We start from the raw sequence: 21,156 nt of genomic DNA, 5'->3' as shown, positions 1-21,156 counted from the left end.
CTCAGCACTCCTGCGTGGCCATAGCAACCCGTGTTCATGCGCAGAAATGCCTGCCAGAGAGAAAAAGGGGGGGAAGTCGCTCCCCAGCTCAAAAATTATTCATGAGAAATTAGTGAGAGCTACAACAAGCCCTCTGAAGCGTGCTCCCCCCCCAGCCCTGCCTGGGAGCAGGCAGGCAGAGGAGGACCTTCCTCTCCATTCCCCTTGGCAAAAGGCTGTTAATTTAATATTAAAAACGGAAAAGAGCCCTTTCTTGCAATGTCAGTTCTGAAGCACCAGTTTGAGTGCCTTTTGTTGTTGTTGTTCTTAATTAGAAGAAAAACCTTCTTGAAGGGGAGTCTCTGAGCAGTTGGCAGAGAGGCCCGTCGCCCATCACTGCTTTCAGACCCCCTCTCCTACTCCTCTAGTTCAGCTCCACTGCAGCCTCAGCCAGCATGAGTTGCTCACATCAGAGATTTCTGACCCCATTTGGATGGGGATAATTTTTTTTTAACTCCAAATGCCAAACCTGATCTTGCACCAAAAGATAACTTGAGGCTGCGGGCAGACTCGCAGGGATGCAGCAATGCTGTGGGGAGAGGGACAGCCCTGAGCCACCCCTTTCCCCATCCTTCTGCCCCCAGACACCCTCAGCCTTTTGCTTATTTTAAACTCAGCCCTTTCCTGCATCCACGTGCAGTCTGGCCAGCAAGGGGCAGAGAAATCCCGTTACTTACTGCAGTAAAACTGACACGGAAAAGAAAATACGCAGTCAGGATATATAAGGTGACTCAATTAACGGACCATGTTCTGCCACAATTACATGATGGTTGAGAAACCAGAAACCTCCTTACCATTCCCACCCACCAGAGCTCAATAAGCATTTCCCACAGGGAATCGCAGCCAGTTACCCCATGGCTTGGGAACTGCTTCTCCCCCTCCCTCCGGAGCGGGCAGAGGGTTTGCTTGAGCCATGGCAGGAGGAGCAGCACTGCCCAAGGGCCCCGCTGCTCCCCCCAGGAATTTATTAACCATCCAAGCGCCTCATTTCAGCCATTTTATGCTAATTATTTTCTGTAGAGTTTTATGCAAATCCTTCCTACAGAGAGAGAGACGCATGGAAATGTATTTGCCATACTCGGAGTGCCGGCAGCGCAATCCGCTCATCGCTCAGCCTCTAGACACGCCTGGTCCCGCTGGGGATGTCAGGACCATCCTGCGGGTCACTGCTGGGGTGCAGGTGGGCTCGCCACGCATTATGCTCTTTCCACCAGTTCCCAGCAAACTGGCTGCTAGATATTACACGGTGATTAATGGCTCTTGTTGCATCTCCACCACCGCAGCCCAGCGCGGAGCCCGGGGGGGTTAATTTTGACCTGCCTTTCAACGCTGGGACCATACAGCACAATTATCGGTATGGAAGGAAAGATGCCAAGGCAACGGGAGGAGGAATACAAAAGGCAGCAAAATGGAGCTTATCCAGAAACTTTAGTTTCTGCTTTTCTGAATTCAGGTGCTTCACAGGCAGGAGAGAGGCTGAGACTTGAGCTACACGTGGGGGGACTGACCTGCAGCCAACACTGGCTCCACGAGAGAGGGTCCCCCGCAACAGATGTCTGATGAAGCACGTTCTGAGAACAAACCAGCAACACCGAAACACAGTTGTTGCTATCAGGGCTTTTTGGATAGGTTTTCCAGTCAAGCTTTTGAGAGGTTTTCATTTTAATCAGATCAAATTACAGCAACAGACAGGTACGACTGATGTATATAACTCGACAGAGCATCTCCAGAGCAACACGGCTGCAATTACACCCAAACCATCTGACCATGTGGCCTGTGTTGAAACCTGGAGCAGCTCAGAGAGCAGCTTTCCTCCTTGCAGCACGGGAAGGGCTCGGGGGAGAGGCTGAATTTGTGTGCTGGGATGTGCTGGCATTGCTGGGGGGGAATGGAGATGCAATATCCTCCTTGGTCCACACAGCTCACACGTCTGCCTGGACGATGGAGGAGAGCAGGGAGGCAGATTTCCAGGTCACCAGCTCGTATGTGCCTTTTGCATTCCTCCAAAGCACGAAGCCAGCCCAAGTGGGCTGTGCTCTCCTCCGTGCGCGGAGCTCTCTAGGGTCTCAAGAGCCAAAGCATCTCAGTGCAAGGAGGGTTTGGGCAAAGCAGAACAGACAAAACCTGCCATTAAATAGTAATGAAAACGCCCAGCACAGTTTGTGGAAGACAACACTAATCACCTCCCCAGGGAGTTCACCTCCATCATCTCCATCTCCTCAAGCCCAGAGGCTGCAGGGTGCTCTAATGCCTCCTGCCACCGCCTTGGGGCTGCCTGTAGTGCAGGGGTAACACCATCGTGGGATGTGGTCTGCTCCCGCTGCTTGATGTTTGCCCCTGGGCGGGGGGGGGGGCATCTATAGGTGCTCTGGAGTAGTAACCCCCTTCCCACACCAGCCTGGATCCAAACAAACCCACAGCACAGTGTGGAGCAGAGGCTACAATAAGCTTACACCCAGATTACAGCAGAGCCACCATGTCCTTTTGCAAGAAAAAGCTTTTTAATAACCCAAGAAGACAGGATAGCACTTTTAGATCTTGCCCTAAAGCTCTCTGGATTTAAAGAGAAACATCCCAATTAAATCCAAAGGTACATATGTTTCTGATGAATGCTGGTATTTACACCACCGCCTCCCCCCTGCAGAAGAACGGGCTGTTTCCATCCAGGCACAGCAGCAGCATTATTCAGCTCTGTCTTGGTGACAAGCAGCCCCAAGAGCAGGAATTAAGGGGTCAGGTGCCCACGTCATCCCTGCCTGACTTGGAAAAGCACAGAAATCAAGAAAGTCACAGTGCAGCGACAGAGATCAAAACCCAGTTAACTTGCCCCAGGAAGCATCCAGCCATGGCAAAATGAGGCAACTGAAGAGCAAAGGGGGGTCCAGGTGCCAGCGGCCGGGCTCGGCACACGCAGGACAGACACACACGGACGGAGCCACCGGCAGGTCTCACCCCCAAGGTGACTCACGTTGTGCCCTTGGGACACGCCAGTCAGCCCTCAGCGGGACACGGCAGCTGACTTTCTGCCCATCTTACTGCAAATATCTCACAACATCCAAGGCTTTCACAGAAAATCACCTCCACCGCCACCTTCCCACGAGTTCCTCCAAAGGCAGAGAGCCGCCTACCTTTGCCTTTCCCATTTAAGACACAGTTTTTCCCCTCCAGAGCTTGGGTTAAGGTTCTCCATCTCCTCTATCCCAAACACAACACGTGCCCACATGTCAGGGAGGATGCGCTAAGCCCCTCGCAGAGCCAGAGCCCTGCAGCTCCTGCATCCCCTGGCCCTGGCACAGACCTGACCTGCCCAGAAATCACTGGGCTGCTGCCAAGACCCTTTCCCTGTCCTCCCACCAACACAGGGCTGTGTTATCTCCAGCCCACCCATCCCCACGGGCTGGTGAAGGAGAGAAGGCACAATAGCCATTATTAATAACTCCAACTTTCTTTTCCCTTCCCTCCCTGCTCTTGATAGATTTTGCTTCATGAATAATTCAGGAGCTGTGGTGCAGGACACTACCCACTCTGTCCCCCACCGGTCCCTGAGCCAGCAGGGAGTGGGGTCGAGTGCCAGCCAGGGCCTGTCCCCGTGTCCTGGGTGCCAGCGTCGCCGGTACAACAGGGTTTTGCTCCCAGATGCAGCTTCCTTTTGTTCCAGCCCTGCTGGCAGCAGCATCGGGACTGACCCGCACATGATGCAGCAAAGCTGCCGGGGAGGCAAAGATCTCACCGACACCAGAGCCAGCCCGTGGATGGAAACGTCTAAGCCGTGGATTTCTAAGTATTTCACCAATGTTTCAGCACAATTTCCCCCCTCTCCAGCAGCAGCATGTCCATTTTACAGCTATGGAAACTGAGGCAATAAAGGTGAGGAGTCGCAGGGAGCCTCATCTTCTACCACGCTCATTTGAGAGACTCTCAGATTGCTCCCGTACCAAATTAAAGTGCAAGAGGATGATTTAATTAAAGCCCCCTTCCCATTTGTCTTGTTGCCACAGTTCTGATATGCCCCAAACACAGACTCTGCCAAGAATGTTATCTATTGCGAGGTACAAGATGGAGCCTGGGAAGCGTGAACCTCTCCAGTTCAAGCAAGAGAAGCCAAGGAGGAGGTTGGCCCATGTTTGAGAGGACACACTTTGGACAGCACGGGCTTTTCTGCCCTTCTACCAGCTGGGGTGGGGGAAAAAAAAAAAAAGAAAATTCACTTTGAGCTCCCAGATCCTGGACTTCCAACGCAGAAAGCACAAAGCACACTGCAGAACCAAGCTCCAAATGTCTCTTAAACCCTGCCTGCTCCCGAACCAGCCTTGAGACTCTGTGCCCAGTGCTGCGTGCTGGGAGGTGCATGACCTTCCCCCCACCCCCAAACCCCCACCGACTGCCACGCATCCATCCTCCACCACCACAGGCTAACGACAAACAAGCAGGGCTCAAACGCAGCGGAGCACAAGCGAACAGAGCAAAGCAGCTGCCTCCTCCCAAACCCACGTTGCTCCGACCGTTCTGCTGAATCACTTACTGCATTGCCGGCACTGCTGGTGGGACCTTCACCAAACCTTGCGAGGCTCACACCCGAGATGCAGCACCCAGCAGCATCAGCTGTGGGTTTAACTCCTGGATCGCAGCACACCAAAGGCATTCAGAGCCAAGGAGAGGCTAATGACCTCCCAGCAGGTTTCAGCCGAGCCTGAACTGTCCTGCCCTGCATATAATTAACTGCATCTCCAACAGCAAAATGCCTTTCTGCCAACCAGACTCTAGCTGCCAGGAAAGAAACACCCTCCCCATGAGGGTGGCTGCTGGGGTGCAGAGGTACCCGGGCACAGCCGAGAAGCGGGGTGACTCCCAGCGTGGGGGACAGGCAGACGCGTCTCCGCTCATTCCCACGCGCCGCCAGCGTGGGCTGAGCAGTCAGACGTGAACAGGTTTTCCTCATCGTGTCCCCCGTGGTGCAGAAAAGATGACTCAGAGCACGGGGTGGGGGGGCAAGGCAAGGTAAAATAGAGGGTGAGGAAAAAGGCAGAGAGCGGGGGGCAAAGGGAGCGAAGATGCCAGCGGGGTCCTGGAGCCAGGGAGCGCACAGTCATTTGCAGCTCTGCAACGAGAGCCAAAAGCTGCAGCAAACCCTGTACCAAGTGGGCATTAGTTCCCATACAGACCCCGAGTCCCCATTGCAGGGCACTTCTCCACCCAGTAACACCAGTATGGATGCACCAGCCCCCCATCATCACAGAGGGCCTTTAACAGCACTGTGCTTGCAGGAAGGGAGAGCTCGCTGGCACGGCACAGGCCATGGCACCCCCAGAGCTCCCCGAAGGAAGTGGGATGGGACAGGGGGGACAGCCTGTACAGGGACAGAGGGACACAGGGATTTTTCCTTCTTTGAACAGAGAAACAGGAGATTGTTCTCCTCCCAGAAATGCTTCCCTGGGCCAAAGACAGCTTATCCCAGAGCTGCTTGGGGCTGAGGAGTGGGGTGAGACCTCCTCCAGGGTCCTGGGTCAGCCTTCCCCTCCAGATGACTTGACACTTTCTGATCCCCGAGGACTGAAGTGATTCTGCATTCCAGTTCTGATGTGAAGAAAATCCCCAAAATCCAAATCTCAGACCCTTTTCAGGCTCACTCGCCCTGGTGGTACATCCTGTGTTCTACTATTTTCTCAGTAGCGAGACACAGCATTTAAAGAGCCAGCCACAAAACACTGAAGAGAGGTGATTTAATTAAAATGGGCACAGTCTGCATATGTATCCCAGTTCCACTGGTAATTAGGAAACAGATGGGGGAAGGAGGGGAGAGAGACAGGAATCTTTGTTAGGTTAATTGTTTGAAGTCACTAAATGAAATATAGGTGGCCTGATTTCCCTGGAGGATTGTACACAAACTTAAGGATAGACTTTTGCAGAGAATAAAGGAGGGAGTTTCCCAGTGAAGGACAGCAGAAGATTATGACTAATCATGCAAGAACAGAAGTGATAAACCCAAGGAAAAAACAAAGCTCCCCTTTGTAGTTTCAAATGAGGAATCAACCAATCTGATCCACAACTTCATTACCATCTTATTAAAATGCTATTTCCATTTCCCTGATTAAACGGGTGGGAGTAAAGAAGTCTTTGTGGTCTTGGCTGTCCTCCAGGGAGGAGGTGCTTCGGTGCCGAGAGGTCTAAGCCCTGGGGCAGGTCAGGTAACACCTTTTTGAGCAAGCACTTCAATTCTCTTGCTTCCCAAGGTGCTCTCCAAGGACACACCTTCCTCCCAGCTCAGATGTACCCAGAACCTGATATTTCAGAGCAAACACAGCAACCTCTCCCTTGTTTTCTGGCTCCTGTCTCCCAAGTGTTTGGTATTAATGCTCACTGGATGCCAAGGGGTATGTTCTTATCTCCACCAACAAGAGCACACAGTTCCCCCCTGCCCCACAGTGTTGCAAAACTTACCCTTTAGTAGCAATTACCGTTCTAATAACTTTAAGCCTCAAACAACTGATCAGAAGGTTATTTGTGACACCTAATTTAACCACAAGCACAATGCACCTCAGCCTCCATAAACCCCCAAATCCTTCCTCCCCTACGAAAGGGCATCATAACCGCCACAAACTGATTTCGACTCCGCTGTCTGTGTTTCTCATTAACCCAGAGCAGTTGCCAAGATAATTAGAGAGTCAGCCTTGCTGATCCGGATTATTGAGATTGGGCAATGCCCAACGGGTAACCCAGCAAGCCCAAACAGATTTCAAACCACTAGAAAATTAGAGTGGGGCTGAAAGGGAGAAGGGTAAGGGGTCCAACGCAATGGGACAATGAGAGCAGGACCAAGCCTTGGGGTGTGAAACCATAAGCCACATTCCTACCAATTGATTAGTTACCACTCCCTGTTTTCCCCTGCCCTCAGGCAACGCCTTCCTGCTATCTGGTGAAATTAAAACATGATCCAGCCTCTTGAGGAATAAACATTAAAGAGATACATGTAAGATCTGAGCTTAAAAACTGAGTTACTTTTAATTTGCAAAGACTGCCTAATGGAGATCCTCAGCTGAACCATCACGGTACCAAAGAGACTAAATGTGATGCAGGGCTACGCCTGAGAAACGGCGACCGGAGCAGAGGGCTGTGGAAACCAGCATCGATCCCACTGTGCCGAGCAGCCCCTCGGGTGGCTCAGCCCGCTCTGTCACCGCAGAGGAAGAGGATGAGGCCGATCGGCCACGTCTGGAGGGGAGGCAACAGCAGCTGCTGCAAAACACCACTGTTGGCTGTGCCGCTCACCCCAGATCCTCTGTGTTTCTCACTGCCTGAAGGGTTTATCATTGCAGAACTGGTCCTCCTGCAAGGATGTCAGACTTAGCAGAGCCACGAGATCTTGCCTGAATCGCTAGGTCTGGCTTTGCCGTTGTGCCCAGCCTGGTGAGGGCACAGCATCTCCCTTTCCCCGCACAGGAGCGGGGCGGGTTTGGCTCTGTCTGCACCTCTGTGGGGCTGCGACTGCCCGAGGCTGCAGCACGTGTGTGTAGCATCTCCTGGTGATGCCCCCAGGACTTTACCCTGACCCTGGAGATCGAGCCACCAAACCTCTGCTGATAACCCTTGCTCCTGACCTTTACAACTCAGCGTACGCCCACGAGACCAGCTGATGCACAGCGCACATTAGCACCATCATCCTCGTGGTGCAGAAGCCGCCCGAGAGAGATCTGCTCTCCGCACGACTCCAGACAGCAGCAGGACGCTGCCAGCACTGCAGTCTGAAAAATTTCCCATCGTAGTGGATGCTGTCTGCTTAGTGATGGACAGCCCAGACAGCGCGTTACAGAGGTGCGGAGGAAGAGATGCAAAGCCTGGCAGGAGGCGATGGCCTCAGTCATGCCACAGAAAGCAGTGGCAGGTGGTCAGAAGCAGGGCTGGTTGCCAGCAAAAATTCATCCCTGCTTGAAGATGAATGAAGTCACCGGGGATTAACTCAGTCCAATATCTCTATTGCTTTAAGTTGGGGACAGCACAAGCTGCAGGCCTGGGAGATAGGGAATAATGAGGATGAATAAAGGCTCCCCAGGGAAGATAAGCCATGTTCTCTTTTCAGGACCCTTGAAATCCCATTGATTGCTTACAGGCTTACACTGAGCAAGGAGAGTCCACTGGAGCTGGTTCTTCTTTCCCCCCAGAGAAGCCCGAAGAGGCTTTTAGAACTGGTCATGTTTCAGGGATAAGTAGCTGCTGGGGAGGGAATGATTTTTTTCATGGGGTGGAGGCCCACAAGTCAACAGTGATGGCAGAGAAGATCCTGAGCTCCTGCAGCTCAGGCTTGGTGCTTTATCAGGGACTAAACATGCCCAGGGCAGCGGCTAGAAAGCAACTCTAACTTAGCATAAAGCTGTTTATTAAAGAAGACACACTTCTTGTTCCTTGAAATGGCAGCATGCAAGAGCGAACATAGTGCTGCCTTCTGCTTGATTAGCCCTGCAAACCTCCTGCACAGTCACACAGAATGAGGCTGATGATCCTGCAAAGTTTCTGGCCAGAATAAACTAACCAGATTTCTCTTCTGCCTTTGTCCCAAAGGAAACTGCAGAGGAAAAGCAGCTGGTTTCTCCTAGTATTTGTACTTGGTGCAGTTTCTGAGTGTTATATATAACAGTATCTATCCTGTTCGCTGCCCCTCTTCATGGGGGGAGGCAGGACTTCAGACAAGCTGTTGCCCATGCAGACAGCAGGACGTTTTGCTGTCATGCAGAATCGCTCCTCTTCATCTTGAAAGCTTACAGGCTGCCATAACGCAGAGCGAGAAGGAAGGGGGAGGAATAGTGTGAAATCCAGGAATTCGCATCCATGTAGCAAATCACCTCTCCTGCCTCAGCTCCTCTTCAGGAGGAAGATGCCTTTTATCTGCCTGCTTAACACTTGAGGTTGTATTCTAAAAACCCTCCAGAAGCCCCATTTAACAGTTCAGTGCACCTTTAACTTGCTCTTAAAGCATTGCTATTCTGCTACCAGGATCCCAGCTGTAGCTGTATCCTCATTTCAGACATCTTTTCTAGCTTAGAAACTCATCACAAAACCTCTAACCACATCCCACACACCCCCCTCAGCTCCCATCCAGAAGCTCAGAGGCAGGGCAGGACCAAAAGGCACCTGAGAATGGGGTTTCAGCCAGTGGCCACAGCCCAGATGCTCACAGAGATGCCAAGGAGATGGTCAGAGCAGCAGGACGAAGCCCACACTGTCGTACCGCAAGGGTTCGGGTCCATGGTGCTCCCTCCCTGCTTCCACCGGAGCCACAGCTGCCAGCACAGGGCTATAATTAGCCACAAGCACACGCCAATGGCAACCCAACTCCAAAAGCTTTTCTTTTGCCCTCTAGAGCCCCACGCTGAAGACAACGATGGATTTGTCACAGATTGTGATTCAGAAATAGAAAGACAGTGGCACACATCACTCTGAGCGGCGCAGGGTCCCTCAGCACCAGCACAATTAGGATTTTAGTCAGGTGTCAGATTCACTTGCCCAAGACCAGGACTGTGCTACCTCCAAGGCACATCCCCCTCTGCAGCCTCTCTGGGAAAACGTCCCCACAGCCCGGGCTGAGCCCAAACCCTCGCACCAACCCCACGTGGCGTCTGGCCAACGCTGCCCACCCCGTGGCAGGAGGTAATTGCGCTGCGGGGCTCCATCTGCCTTCCCACATCTCAGCAGCTGTTCAGAATCAATACCAGGAGCATCGCCAGCGCAGCTCAACAAACCCCCTTTTACCGGGCAATAGGCAGCATCAGGCAGAAACTGCGTTTCCACTGTAGAAAAGCATTTTTTTGCTTTCTGGCATGTAACTTCCATGGCTGCGCATGTCCCACATCCCTGCTGTTTGCCCGCACTATTTTATTTTGCAAGAGCTCCTTCTGATCAGGAACCACGATTTATTGCAAATTGATTGACATATGTTGTCTTGACCCAGGCGAAGGCAGTGATTTAATGCATTCAACAGCCCACAGAATAAATATTTGGCACTAACCCAGGGCCTCAAGGTTTCTGGACACGAGGAGAAAACACACACCAGTCCCTGCAACATGGACAGTCCTCATCTACCTGTGGGGAAACTGAGGCAGGGTATATAAATGGCTGGTTCAGGGTCACAGCCTCCTGGTAGCAGAGCTGGAATTAGAATAAGGACTTCTGGTTTTGTCCTACTGAGTATTTTCAACAACTTTTTAGCTGTATTTTAGGGCACGATCCTGCAATAACAAACAGAGGATGGAACTCAGCCTTGAAATTGGAGAAAGCAAAGCAAAAACTTTGAAAAATTCTCTTTTTGGTTTTTAATCTTCAACGCTGAGACCACAAGGTTAAACCAGGCTCCTGGTTGGCTCAGCACTCTCGCCCTGCAGGGCCCATCACTCTGCCAACGCCTGCTCCATCAATAGGAGTCATGAAGGCAAAATCCTCCCCTAAACTGAACTGGAGACGATGGGTCTCACAGGGCATCGCTGCCAGGGATGGCTGGGAGGTTGGGAAGGGGCACAAATACCCAGTGGCCCTGACCTCTGTGCCCAGGGCCAGCAGGTTTCCAGAACACCAGAGGCCAGGTTGAGTCTCTCCTGGAGGTGTGAGCACAGAGCTGGGACTTCACCAAACCCCTTCCCACCCATGTCGTGCTGCTCGGAGGCTGCACCCAGAGTTTGTCACTGCAGTAAAGCAGGGATTAAGAGGAACTGGAAGTTTCACTGCTCTCCTGCCAGTTGATCCAGCTCGTCCCTCAGCCGGGCTGTGTCTGGAGCCCAGCCCTCGTACGCCCACAGCCAGCTGTGGGGCAGGGAGGGCAGCAATTGGCCCTGACAAGCCACCCCCGGCGCGACGACACACATTAATGCAAAGCACTTTCCAGCCTCCAAGCCTTCAGTAGGTAGCATGAGCTCCACGGATGCCCTCTGCCACCGCAAGCAGTCCCAAAGCTATCCTTAAGTCAAGCCATCCCACCCCTGCCTAAGCATGTCAGGGATTAGACACTGAGAAGTTCATTAGTGCCACTTCCCTACTTATCACAGACTAAGGCAGGAAGGGGGGGGACAGCGCTGGCGTTACTCGCTGGTCAGCTGCGAGGCCGCTGTCCCCAGCTGCGCTGAGTGGAAGCCACACGCTGCTGTTCACTAAAGGCTGCTACGACGCGTGGCTGGAGCCGACACCGTCTATGTGCTGTCTGCTTCAAACAGGAGGGTGATGCTGATCTCTGCCCAGGACTCGGCTGGTCAGGGTGGGTCAAAACACCCTCCCGCGACAGCAACCTGCTGCACAGCTTCCTCCAGCACTTCCACTGATGGAAGCCAGAAACACAGCAAAGCAACTCACTGGGGAGGCTGTCAAGGGGACGGGGAGGTGGCTCCTCACCCTCCCTGGAGCTACTGTGGAGCTGGGATGTCCCTGTTCTCCTTTCCCAACTCCTGCCTGGGGTCACTTATCAATCTGCACAGAGGCTGAGTTTTGGGTCCCACATCTGGAATGATATCCTGCACCCACAGACCAAAAACTTAGAGAACTTCAGAGCTTCTCCCTTCCTTCTTATCCACTCATTCTGCTGGAGGTTTTTTCCAAAGAATTCCTGCCTGGCTGGTTCAATCCTGGTACACAACAATGCCCTGACAAAGCAGCCCAGAATAATTCATCATCCTTTACCTTAAATTAATGTAGCTTGAAAAGCACATGCTGTTACTCAGAGAATGAGCAGCAGAGCACAGAACTTTTCAGTCCTCTACCAGCAGCAGCAAAGTCAGCAGGTCGCAAGTGCGACACGATTTTCCTCCCATCCAAGGACTCCCTGGTTGTCCAGATGTTGCCAGCTCCCACCTTGACCTCAGCAAACACAAGCCTATGTCATTAAGCACACGTAACAGCAGTCCCAGGTGCCATCGCTGTGGCTGCACCCAGAGCCAGCTGGGGTGTGGCGCCCAGGGCAGCTGCACAGGCATCTCACATCGTGATAATATCTCATCACTTGCAGCAAGAGGAAAGTGCCTGCAAGACTTTCACAGGCAGCTGAGGTACTGCAAGGCCTTGCAACCCGCAGGACAGCCTCCTATTGCCGGTGCTCTTATTTTTGCTACCCCTACAAAGACTTTTCCAATTTAATTTTTTTTAATGTAACCCAGTGGACTAATAGCGTGTTCTAGCAAGTAAGACCACGTCTAAGGTGAAGCAAATCAGGAGCTGGGCTAGCAGATATTTCTGAGGACAAGGAAGAAGATCCTTCCACAGTACCAGGAGAGGGAAATGCCATTTAAAACCAGACACCACTCTAGCAAAGCCCAGACTGAATGAAGACTAAATAAGAGCTGACAACCTGACATTTGAAAATGCAATTAGCTGCCTTGTAGAGACACCCTGTTATCTTATTGTTAATTATATGTTTGCTCAGTCTAAGAGGCAATACACTTATTTAAAATTCATTCTCAGGCTCTCCTGCTTTGACTGGTCCCTTCAACCAAGAGCTCCTGTCCTTCCCCCCCACCCCAACCCTACCTCACAGGGTTACGGTGAATTTGATTTCCACAAAAGGACCATGCTACCGTGTATTATATAACTGCCATTATAAACCTGCTCTTGGGGAAGCATCTAGAGCAGCAAGTGAATTCCCAAGACAAGAGGTTCTTGGGAACAATTGGATGCCAGTGAAAGAGCTGAGACTCACAGTTCCAGGAAAGTGCCAACCCTCCCCAGAAGTGACAATCCCAGTCACCCCACTGAATTTAACTAACCTGTTTCTGCAGCACTTGATGCAGACTCTGCAATCAGAGATGTATTTATTCTTATACAAGCCCCTAACTCTTCTCTTAATTGTGATGAAGTTGTCTTTTAAACATATTAACATGCATCATGGACCAGGGCCATTTTATGGACATAAACATAATTGACGTTTGTCTTGCAAGGCGAGTTAGGGGGAAGGAAGGAGCATTACAGCTGAGCAAATACAGCGATCTCCAGGGTAAAAAGCCTGCCAGGAACATTTAGAAAGCACAGGCTCACCACCTGGCACTCACAGGAACCAGTCCCACCTCCATTCCAAAACCAAGGCTCTCTGGAAAGGTGGACCTATTTGGAGAGGAAAGTCAGAGTAGCAAGGCAGACAAGGAAACCTGAGTCCATGGAATACATCAGAGAGAAGCCTCCTATACTGGGCTCAAGCCAGATTAGCCTCACAGCTGTCACCATGGCCAGGAGAATTCAGACGAGGTCAACCAAAAATACATAGCTGTGGAACCCAGCTGCTGATAGTGCTGGAAAATAAAACCCTGTGGGCCTTGGCAACTGGATACCAGAGCTGTCAATAAGAGATGTCAGTCTGTGATATGCAACATAATATTTTGAAGGACACTCCTATTATACACATATTTATCTTCTAATAAGTGCAGCCCATGTATTTTGTATAAACTAATACATGTATGAATTAACCCTAACTTTTCTGGGCATAAGGGAAGGAGCACCTAGTTTTGACAGAAAGTTCAGTTTTAAGACGTTTTACATTAGAATCTGATTTTACTAGATATAGTGGAAGAAGGAAATAAGATTATCAATATTAAGTAAGTTGATTTGATATGGTTATCAAGAGGCTGTTCTCAGTGCACGCGTAGCTTCACTGGAGAGGGCATCAAATCCTACCTAGCTATGCTCTCTTGAATTTGCAAAGGGAAAAGTAAAAATAAGTCAAGATTTATGTCCCCAGACGCACTGCGAGCCCTGCAATTCAACTGCAGACAGACTGCTCCAAATGACAGTGCCAAAACATGGTCTGGGGCATGCCAGATGTGTCATGAAAGGAGGGTTGGCCTGAGAGGAGCTTCAGGGGTCCCATGCATGCTGTCACATGTGCGTGGCTACAAAGCCTCGGTTCTCTCATTCCCTCCTCCCTCCCACTTGCCTGCACACATCTGTGAACACGTCACAGGGATCTGAACAGAAACCAATGAGCTTGCAACAAGCAGTCTTTGTTGCTGGGTCTGGTAGGAATCTGAAAGCAAGATTTCACGAATCCTGACACCATTTAAGTGACAGCAAGAAAGAGAGCTTTTTCTGTGCCCTGAACTCAATAAGGGTACAGCTCAGCATACAGATGTGTCTTTATCAACTGCAGAGCTGGGCTGTGCTGTTGGGCATATTAGTAACTCTCCCAGCTATCACAAACAGGGCTGTGTAATTAAACACGAGGCGGCTGGTGGTACCATACCCTACTGTGGAACTGCTAAGAGCCTGTGGAACAAGATGCAGGCTGGCTCCAAGTACTAATCATCTAAATTGCTTGAGGAAGAGTGACATGTACCACCACTCACACACGGGCAGCTCCTCATTAACTGAGCAGACTACGTGTAAAGCTTCCAGGAGCAAGTCAAGATCCAGGGCTGGTCTTCAGCTTTTCACTTTGTTGGGGGAGAAGGGAGCACTGTAATTTATTTTCCTCCCTCCTAGCCCCCAGGCTACTGAATATCCAATAAAAGCTGCTGTGAATATCCAATAAAAGCTGCTTCACGGTGATGTGAGGATGGGCGATCTTTGTACATGAGAAAAGGTTCTCAAAGCGATGAAGACGGGGAGTGGATTATTTTGCTTCCTGCTGGTGAAAACTCTTAAGGTAACAGGATCGCAAAACAATTCTGTTTGCGAGGGACCACAGCAGGCCAGCTAGTCCAACCATCAGCTGAAAGCAGGATCAGCTGTAAGGTCAGGCTTTATCCAGTCTTTAAAGCACCCATCCAACAATGGTGGGGACCACCCAGCCTCTCGGGATAACCCACCCTCCCACCAGACAGCCACGCTGGAGGGGGGAGAATTCCCCCCCCGCCTTTGCATCCATTTGCAACCTCTTGTTTCAACCTATGTCTGTCCTGGGAAGGACAGGGACTAACGCGGGGGGCCCGAGAGCCGCCCCCGTCCCCCGGGGCGGGCCGGCGGTTCAGCACCCTGGAGAGCGGCCGGGGCGCCCCGCAGGACCGGGACAGGGGAGCCCCGGCGGGGCCTTTCTCCCACCCACGGACACTCATTTCCTTATAATTCCCTGCCCCGTGGTGATTTTCATTCTCCATTGCTAACTCCACCCTTTAAGCATCTTTCCCTGTTGAAATTTGGGGGTGGGATACTCTCTCAGGCGCACGCCGTCATCTACGCGTTTGTTTGCGTCTTCAGTGTAAAATATACCTAGAATCGCCGAATCATTTAGGTTGGAAAAGACCTTTAAGATCATCAAGTCCAACTGTAAACCTAACGCTGCCAAGTCCACCACTAAACCACGTCCCCGAGTCTTACATGGAATGAAAAATCTTTAAAAAAGCAGGGAGTGTACATCCTACTTGTGCACCCAATACATGCAGGAACCAAGCAAATTAAACGGAGAGCCTGAATGTTTATTCAAGAGCACTGCTCTGAGTAGAACACAGAAGCCACTTCTCCTCCTCAAGAAGCAACTACTTAAATGAAAAACATGAGCAACAGGTTGGTGCCTAGGGTGGTCTCCTCAATTTTAGAGGCACTGCATTTTCTTTTGACTTGGGCTTCTTAAAGTTAATAGGGCAACTAGGAAAAGTAAACATTTCATAGCAGGAAGGAGACTGTGCTACATTTTCCGCAGATTCAAGGAGAGTCCTATCCACCTCGCAGCTCACACGGCAATTGCCAGCCCTGCCCATCTGTGCCAGGGCATTTCAGGAGGAGTACAGTATGCAGGCTGACAGTGAGACCGTATCATACTTGCTGTGACTTAGCAGGTCTGTAAGAACCCATCGGTCCCCGTGCTGGAAGACAGCAAAATCCTGTCAAGGTGGCATAAAGCAGTAGAAAACCTGCCAGAAATTCAGATGAACCTCCAGGTTATGCTCCCTTTAACTAGTCATCTGTAAGGATCAGTGTTTGATTCCAAAGGTGGGAAGGCAGCATCTAGGACAGCCCATGTGCCGTATTTATCAGCTATACCTAGGCCATGCTTTGAATGTGAGATTATTTGTGACAGGCAACAGCAGTGCCCATTGGAGCAGGGCCTGGCGGGAGGAGTGTCCACCCCGGACTGCACAGACCTTCACGTATGAAGCTGTCAAACCCTCTCAGATTCCATTGGAGTCACTGGGACTGGAAGGCGCTCAATACCGTGCTAGATTGAACCTTGGCTGTACCAAGAACCCTCTTCCCAGTGCTGATGCTTCTCTGGCAGCCTCAGGGGCCAGTTTAGGCTTAACTGAGTAGCAGAGTGATGTCAGCAAAAGATTTCTAGATGCTGCTTTTTGAAGGAAAGTCTCCATTCCCTGATCCCAAGACCTGCACCCTCTCTTTTGTCCAGCTCTGCCTGCAGCCAGGGCAGATGCTTTGCTCTCCTGTGCCCTTGGGCTGTTCCCACTAAGTTGCATTCCTGCAGTGAGAATTACAGGACCCAGTTATCACCGGTGGCAAGGGGATGGGGTGAGATCCAAAGGACTCTGAACTGAGGGAAGCCAAAGAGGCAAGGCAAAGACTTGTCCTTGTGTAGCATCCTTGGGAACTTCTACCTGGTTTAGCCATGCAAAAGCATCTCTATTTGTTCAGTTGTTAATCCTTCTCCTCCTATCTCATTAACTAGGAATGGTGATCCCTATAAGCAGGGCTGAAGTCTAAATCCTCCTCTATTTTAATCCATAATAACACAGAACAGTTTCTTTCAGATCTGGATTAAAAAAAAAAAAAAAAGGGAGGGGGATTATTTAGCATAACAACAACTTCAAGCAAATTAATTCTGAGCTGGATCTCTAAAATTATGTAACAATTATCTTGGACAGCAAAGGTAAAAGAATGGAGGTATGACCCACTTCAGAAGGAGGAAAAAAAAAAAAAAGAACAGAAGTCATCCAACAACATTTAAAATAAAGAAAATTATTTTTGAAAGAAGTTACCCACAGGGCAGGGAGACAAGCTAGACCTCTCTGACAAGATTTGCTAGAGCCTTTCAAAAACTCTAACTGAATACAATCCTTGGTTTGAGCTGCCTGCTCTCGCTTTTAAGATACAAGGGAATATTTTGGTAAGGGCACACTAAACCCAAGGAACAGTAAAGATTCAAAGGGGAAGTACCAGAGTTTAGGTTTCTTTCATGGATTTTTAAAACTCTCCTCCCACGTTTTGCTTTTATTCAAATTCAAGTAAAAACTGATTTTCTGTACGTAACCCAGAGATATTCAGTGTGAACAACTGTAACGGATTTAAATCCTCACAATTCAGCTGCATTTTTATTTCACCTAAACAAGCAGAGTTTCACAACTGTGCAGAAACCAGGGGATTTCACATCTCCCTGAAGTTCTGTAACAACAGAAATGAAGGAGCTCTGCCTTACCATTCAGGTTTATCTACATATAAAGTTAAGTGCCGATAAGATTTGAGAGCCTGACGCTGCACAGACAACTAAATTAAAACCCCACAGAAGTCAATGCACACATGCTACTTCTGTATGGAGAAGAAAGAAATTCAGCAGCTCCTGCTGAAGGCTCACAGTAGCGTCAGAACTGCAGAAGTGTCCTGGGAATTTGGCTGTTTAATTTCCCCAGATTTCTTAAACAATCTCAAGCGCAAACCTTTTACTCGTAGGCTCCTCCTTAACAGAGCAGACCAAGAACAAGATGGAGCCAACACTCTGAAGCTCTGAATAACCTGCACAAGCCTTTGCTCTGCCCAGGTAGGCTTCATTTCTAGAAACACTGACATTTATCCAGACAGCACTTTGTTAGAGACACCCCATAACTACCACACTTCTGCTAAGTGGGGTTAAAAGGATGACAGGAACGGATAAAAGATTCAAGTTTGGCAAGGTACTTGGCACCTATGAATAGTTCACCCAGCCTTCTCCCAAGGACACTAGGTCACCCAACCAGGTCTGAAACAGAGCATCGGAAGTAAAAAGCATTTCAGTGGAAAGTTAAACTACTTTAAAAGCCATCTATTTACCATTTCCCACCAGCCTGAACCAAGCACCAACAAAGGGCCCTTTGCCTCCCGTCCATGTCCATTCTTCCTTTTCTCCTGATCGCAGGCAACACCAACAGCTGCCTGGGTCTGCATTTACAGCTTTTCATTTCTATTCCCACGCAGTCCCCGACACACAATATAGACACGTTGCCCTTCACGCCTGGTCTCAACACCTTCCCCGCTCACCACGTGTGGGCTGCACCCGGCAGCTCGCCCACGAGACCCTCAGTGCCCTCCTTCGCAGGAGGGATCAACCACGCCAGGCCCTACACACAGGAGTTTCTTGCAAGTAGCCTCTTTGCAGGGTCTCAGGCAGCCGGCAGGAACGCAGATATGAAGAATGAAACCTCATTTCTTGCAGTTCTTATTAAAGATATTTGACCATCTTTGATGCTTGGGCACTGCAGAAAGCCTTTGTGGTGGCACTTTGCCAGCAGCAGCATCGATTTTATACACAAGACCCATGAAGATAAAGACAATTAGATCACAGCTAGGCAAATAATTCATTATGAATTAATACCGTTTGAAAGCTTGGGATATTTTCCATTTAATCATTAGTTGGGAAAAGAGATGATTGGATTGACTGACTTAGTTTAAACCAGATCCCTAGCCACAGCCAAGGCAACACAACTCGGGAAACACTGCGGCCTGCAGTAACCCCCAGCGAGACACCGGAGATGATGTTGGAGCTTTGTTATTACGACAGCCAGCACTATCACACAGCTCCAGCTCAAGCAAGACAAAGCCAGTCCCCAGGTCTCAACCCCTGTAAACAAAGTCCATTTTCAAATTTAACAACTTGAGCCCATCCTCCGTCAGCTCAGAAGACCTCCATGCATTATTAATGTTGGACTCGCATTACAGCTACACAAAAAAGGAAAGTCAGCAAGGGCCCAGCCTGAAGCTGTTACACAGAAAGAATGTGATGCTGAATTTGAGCAGTTATCTTTCAAGGTAGGCCACGCAGAGAAGTTTTCTGGAAACAAAGCAGTCACTCTGACGATCAGTTTAGTTGTCTGCCAAAGGGTGGGTATTTTACAGAACCACTGTCAGCAATAAAGGAGTCAGCATCTCAATAAAAGTCACGGGATTCTTGCTTTTGTCCTCAGCATCTGACAGGAGCACCCCGGAAACACTGACAGCGCCACAGTATCCATCTTAAAACAGTCAGGCGTCTGGTCTGCATTTCAGTATTCCAGTTTTTCTGCAAGATATGCGTCCCCCTGCCCCTTTACTCTGCCTCTTTCAAAAAGCAGACAGAAACATCCCCGTCTGACTTCCCGAAGTGCTCCATAGCCCACACGCTATTCCAAGGACCTGACCTTGAAAAAGAATCTCAAAGACAGCATTCAATAGGAAAAAGAAAAACCTACCCAAGCAGGAAACCCCACGAGCCTTTCCCAGTTTTAGGAGAGACAGGATTTCCTAGAGAAAACCTCCCTCGACCCCCCCATAGCCCCCCTGCATCCCCTCAGCACCATGCCCAGAGGCCTCACCAAGATGCAAGAGTGCATCTCCCCGCACCCTGTCCTCCAAGGAGCAACTAAGGCCGTGGAAAGAAGATACTACGCTGTGCTCAAGCCGAGCAGTACCTCTCTTCCAGGCCCAGAGGACTCCCACCTCAGACACGGCCACGCACGGGTAGCAGAGCTCCCTTCAGCCTCTGCAGCCCATTTCTGAGCATCTGCCGGAGATGGGGAGCAGCTGAGCCGCCCGTACAGCCGGGAGTACAAATGATTCAGCACTTTCCCCACCTCCAGAAGCCTGATCGATAGCAGCGAGCTGCTCTGCAGGCACAGCCAGAGCATGCAGATTAAAAATACGGCAGTCACTAACCGCTGCTCTCCGGCGAGGCCCAGCTCCATCCAACGCCGCATCGCGACCCGGGTGTTTTCAAAGAGCCCTCGCCGACGAGGCCGGGGGATGTATTTTGCCAGCCCAGGATGTTTTAGAGGGAGAACATGAATCCACCCCCAAACATGAGAAGGAAGAAGCAGGGTGTAGCCTCCCCGCAGAGCAAACCTTCCTCCCCAGGAGCTTTCAGGGCCCAAAACGTGCCCTGTCACACCCAGGTCTCTCCCCGGGCTGCGTTTCCCCTTCCTGCACCCCGTCCCCCCCCGAACGGACACCTCAGGATTTTATCGCACGCATAGACACGATGTCATGACGTAAGAGCAAAAATCCCATCACATGCCCAAGCCCGCTACCCAGCTCCCCCCGCATGCGGCCCCGGGGGAGGGAAAAATGGGGAGGGGGTGGGGGGGAACCCCCAAACAGCGGGGCCGCAAACCCATAATAAGGATACGGAGTCAACACCCCCTCCCCGCCCCAGCCCCAGCCATGCCCCGGGGCTGCCGCAGCTGGACCGACCGGAGCATCCCCCGGGGAGCCTCCCGCAGCCCGGTACCCCCCCACACCCCCCCACACCCCCCCGCTTACCCGCTCCGGGAGCGCCGGGGCTCGCCGCAGCCGGGCTCGGTGCTCCGCACTGCGCGCTCCCGGGCGCGGCCGCGCCGCACTGCGCGCTCCGGAGCGGACGGGTGAGCGCGCCCCGGGAGGAGGCCGGGAGGAAGGCAGGGGCTGGCGGGGAGGGGGGGGGGGGTGTAAGGCGGCAGGGGGAGGGGTTCATTAGCGGCGCTGTTAATTAGCAGCTGCAGCCCCTCAGCGCGCTGCCGGCCGGCACTGGCTCTACAGCCCCCAAAGTTCCCGCAGGCACTAAAAGCACCAACCGGGGTCACGCACCACGCGGGGCCCAGACTCTAAAACCTCTAGATTTAGGCTCCAAAGCCTCTACAATATCTCGATTTTTTTCGGGCAGGGAAGGACAAGGCTTTTTCTGAGCGCTGGGAGTCACCCGGGTGAAGAGCTGTGGAGGAGCCCCCGGTTACAGCACGTTTCGTGCCATCCCCCCCCCCCCCCGGAGCTGCGGTCGCCCGTGGGGGGGTCTCTGCCACGCAGGGCACTGCGAGGAGTGTCCCAGCTTGGCCCTGGGCACGGTGGCAGCTGGTGGCTCTCTGCAGTCAGGCACTGTCCCCCGCCGAGTGACCCAGCAGAGGCTTCTGGTAACATCACAGCCCAGACATCTCTTCAGTGACTTGGTTATCAGAAATGTCAGTTTAATTAAAGCCTCCCTCATCTAGGAAACACTCACAGCGAGATTTGCCGCTCCCC

General features: G+C 51.2%; 1 protein-coding gene across 22 annotated transcripts in view; it reads right to left on the bottom strand.

The window, feature by feature from the left end:
* Positions 1-20,528, bottom strand: part of NFASC (neurofascin) — a 95,661-nt gene extending 75,133 nt beyond the window's left edge. For 13 of the 22 annotated variants that reach the window (XR_012626339.1, XM_074849932.1, XM_074849939.1 and 10 more), the window contains exon 1: positions 20,425-20,528. The gene's annotated coding sequence lies outside the window, so the exon portion shown is untranslated. Of the gene's footprint in view, positions 1-4,561; positions 4,680-19,821; positions 20,063-20,424 lie in introns of those variants that run through there. The other 9 variants (XM_074849946.1, XM_074849951.1, XM_074849947.1 and 6 more) reach the window with 5 other exon arrangements.
* Between the last annotated feature and the right edge of the window lie 628 nt (positions 20,529-21,156).

This window comes from Strix aluco, chromosome 25 (genome assembly GCF_031877795.1).
Source record: "Strix aluco isolate bStrAlu1 chromosome 25, bStrAlu1.hap1, whole genome shotgun sequence".
NCBI classification, from domain to species: Eukaryota; Metazoa; Chordata; class Aves; order Strigiformes; family Strigidae; genus Strix; species Strix aluco.
This window is presented reverse-complemented; position numbering and strand designations above follow the sequence as displayed.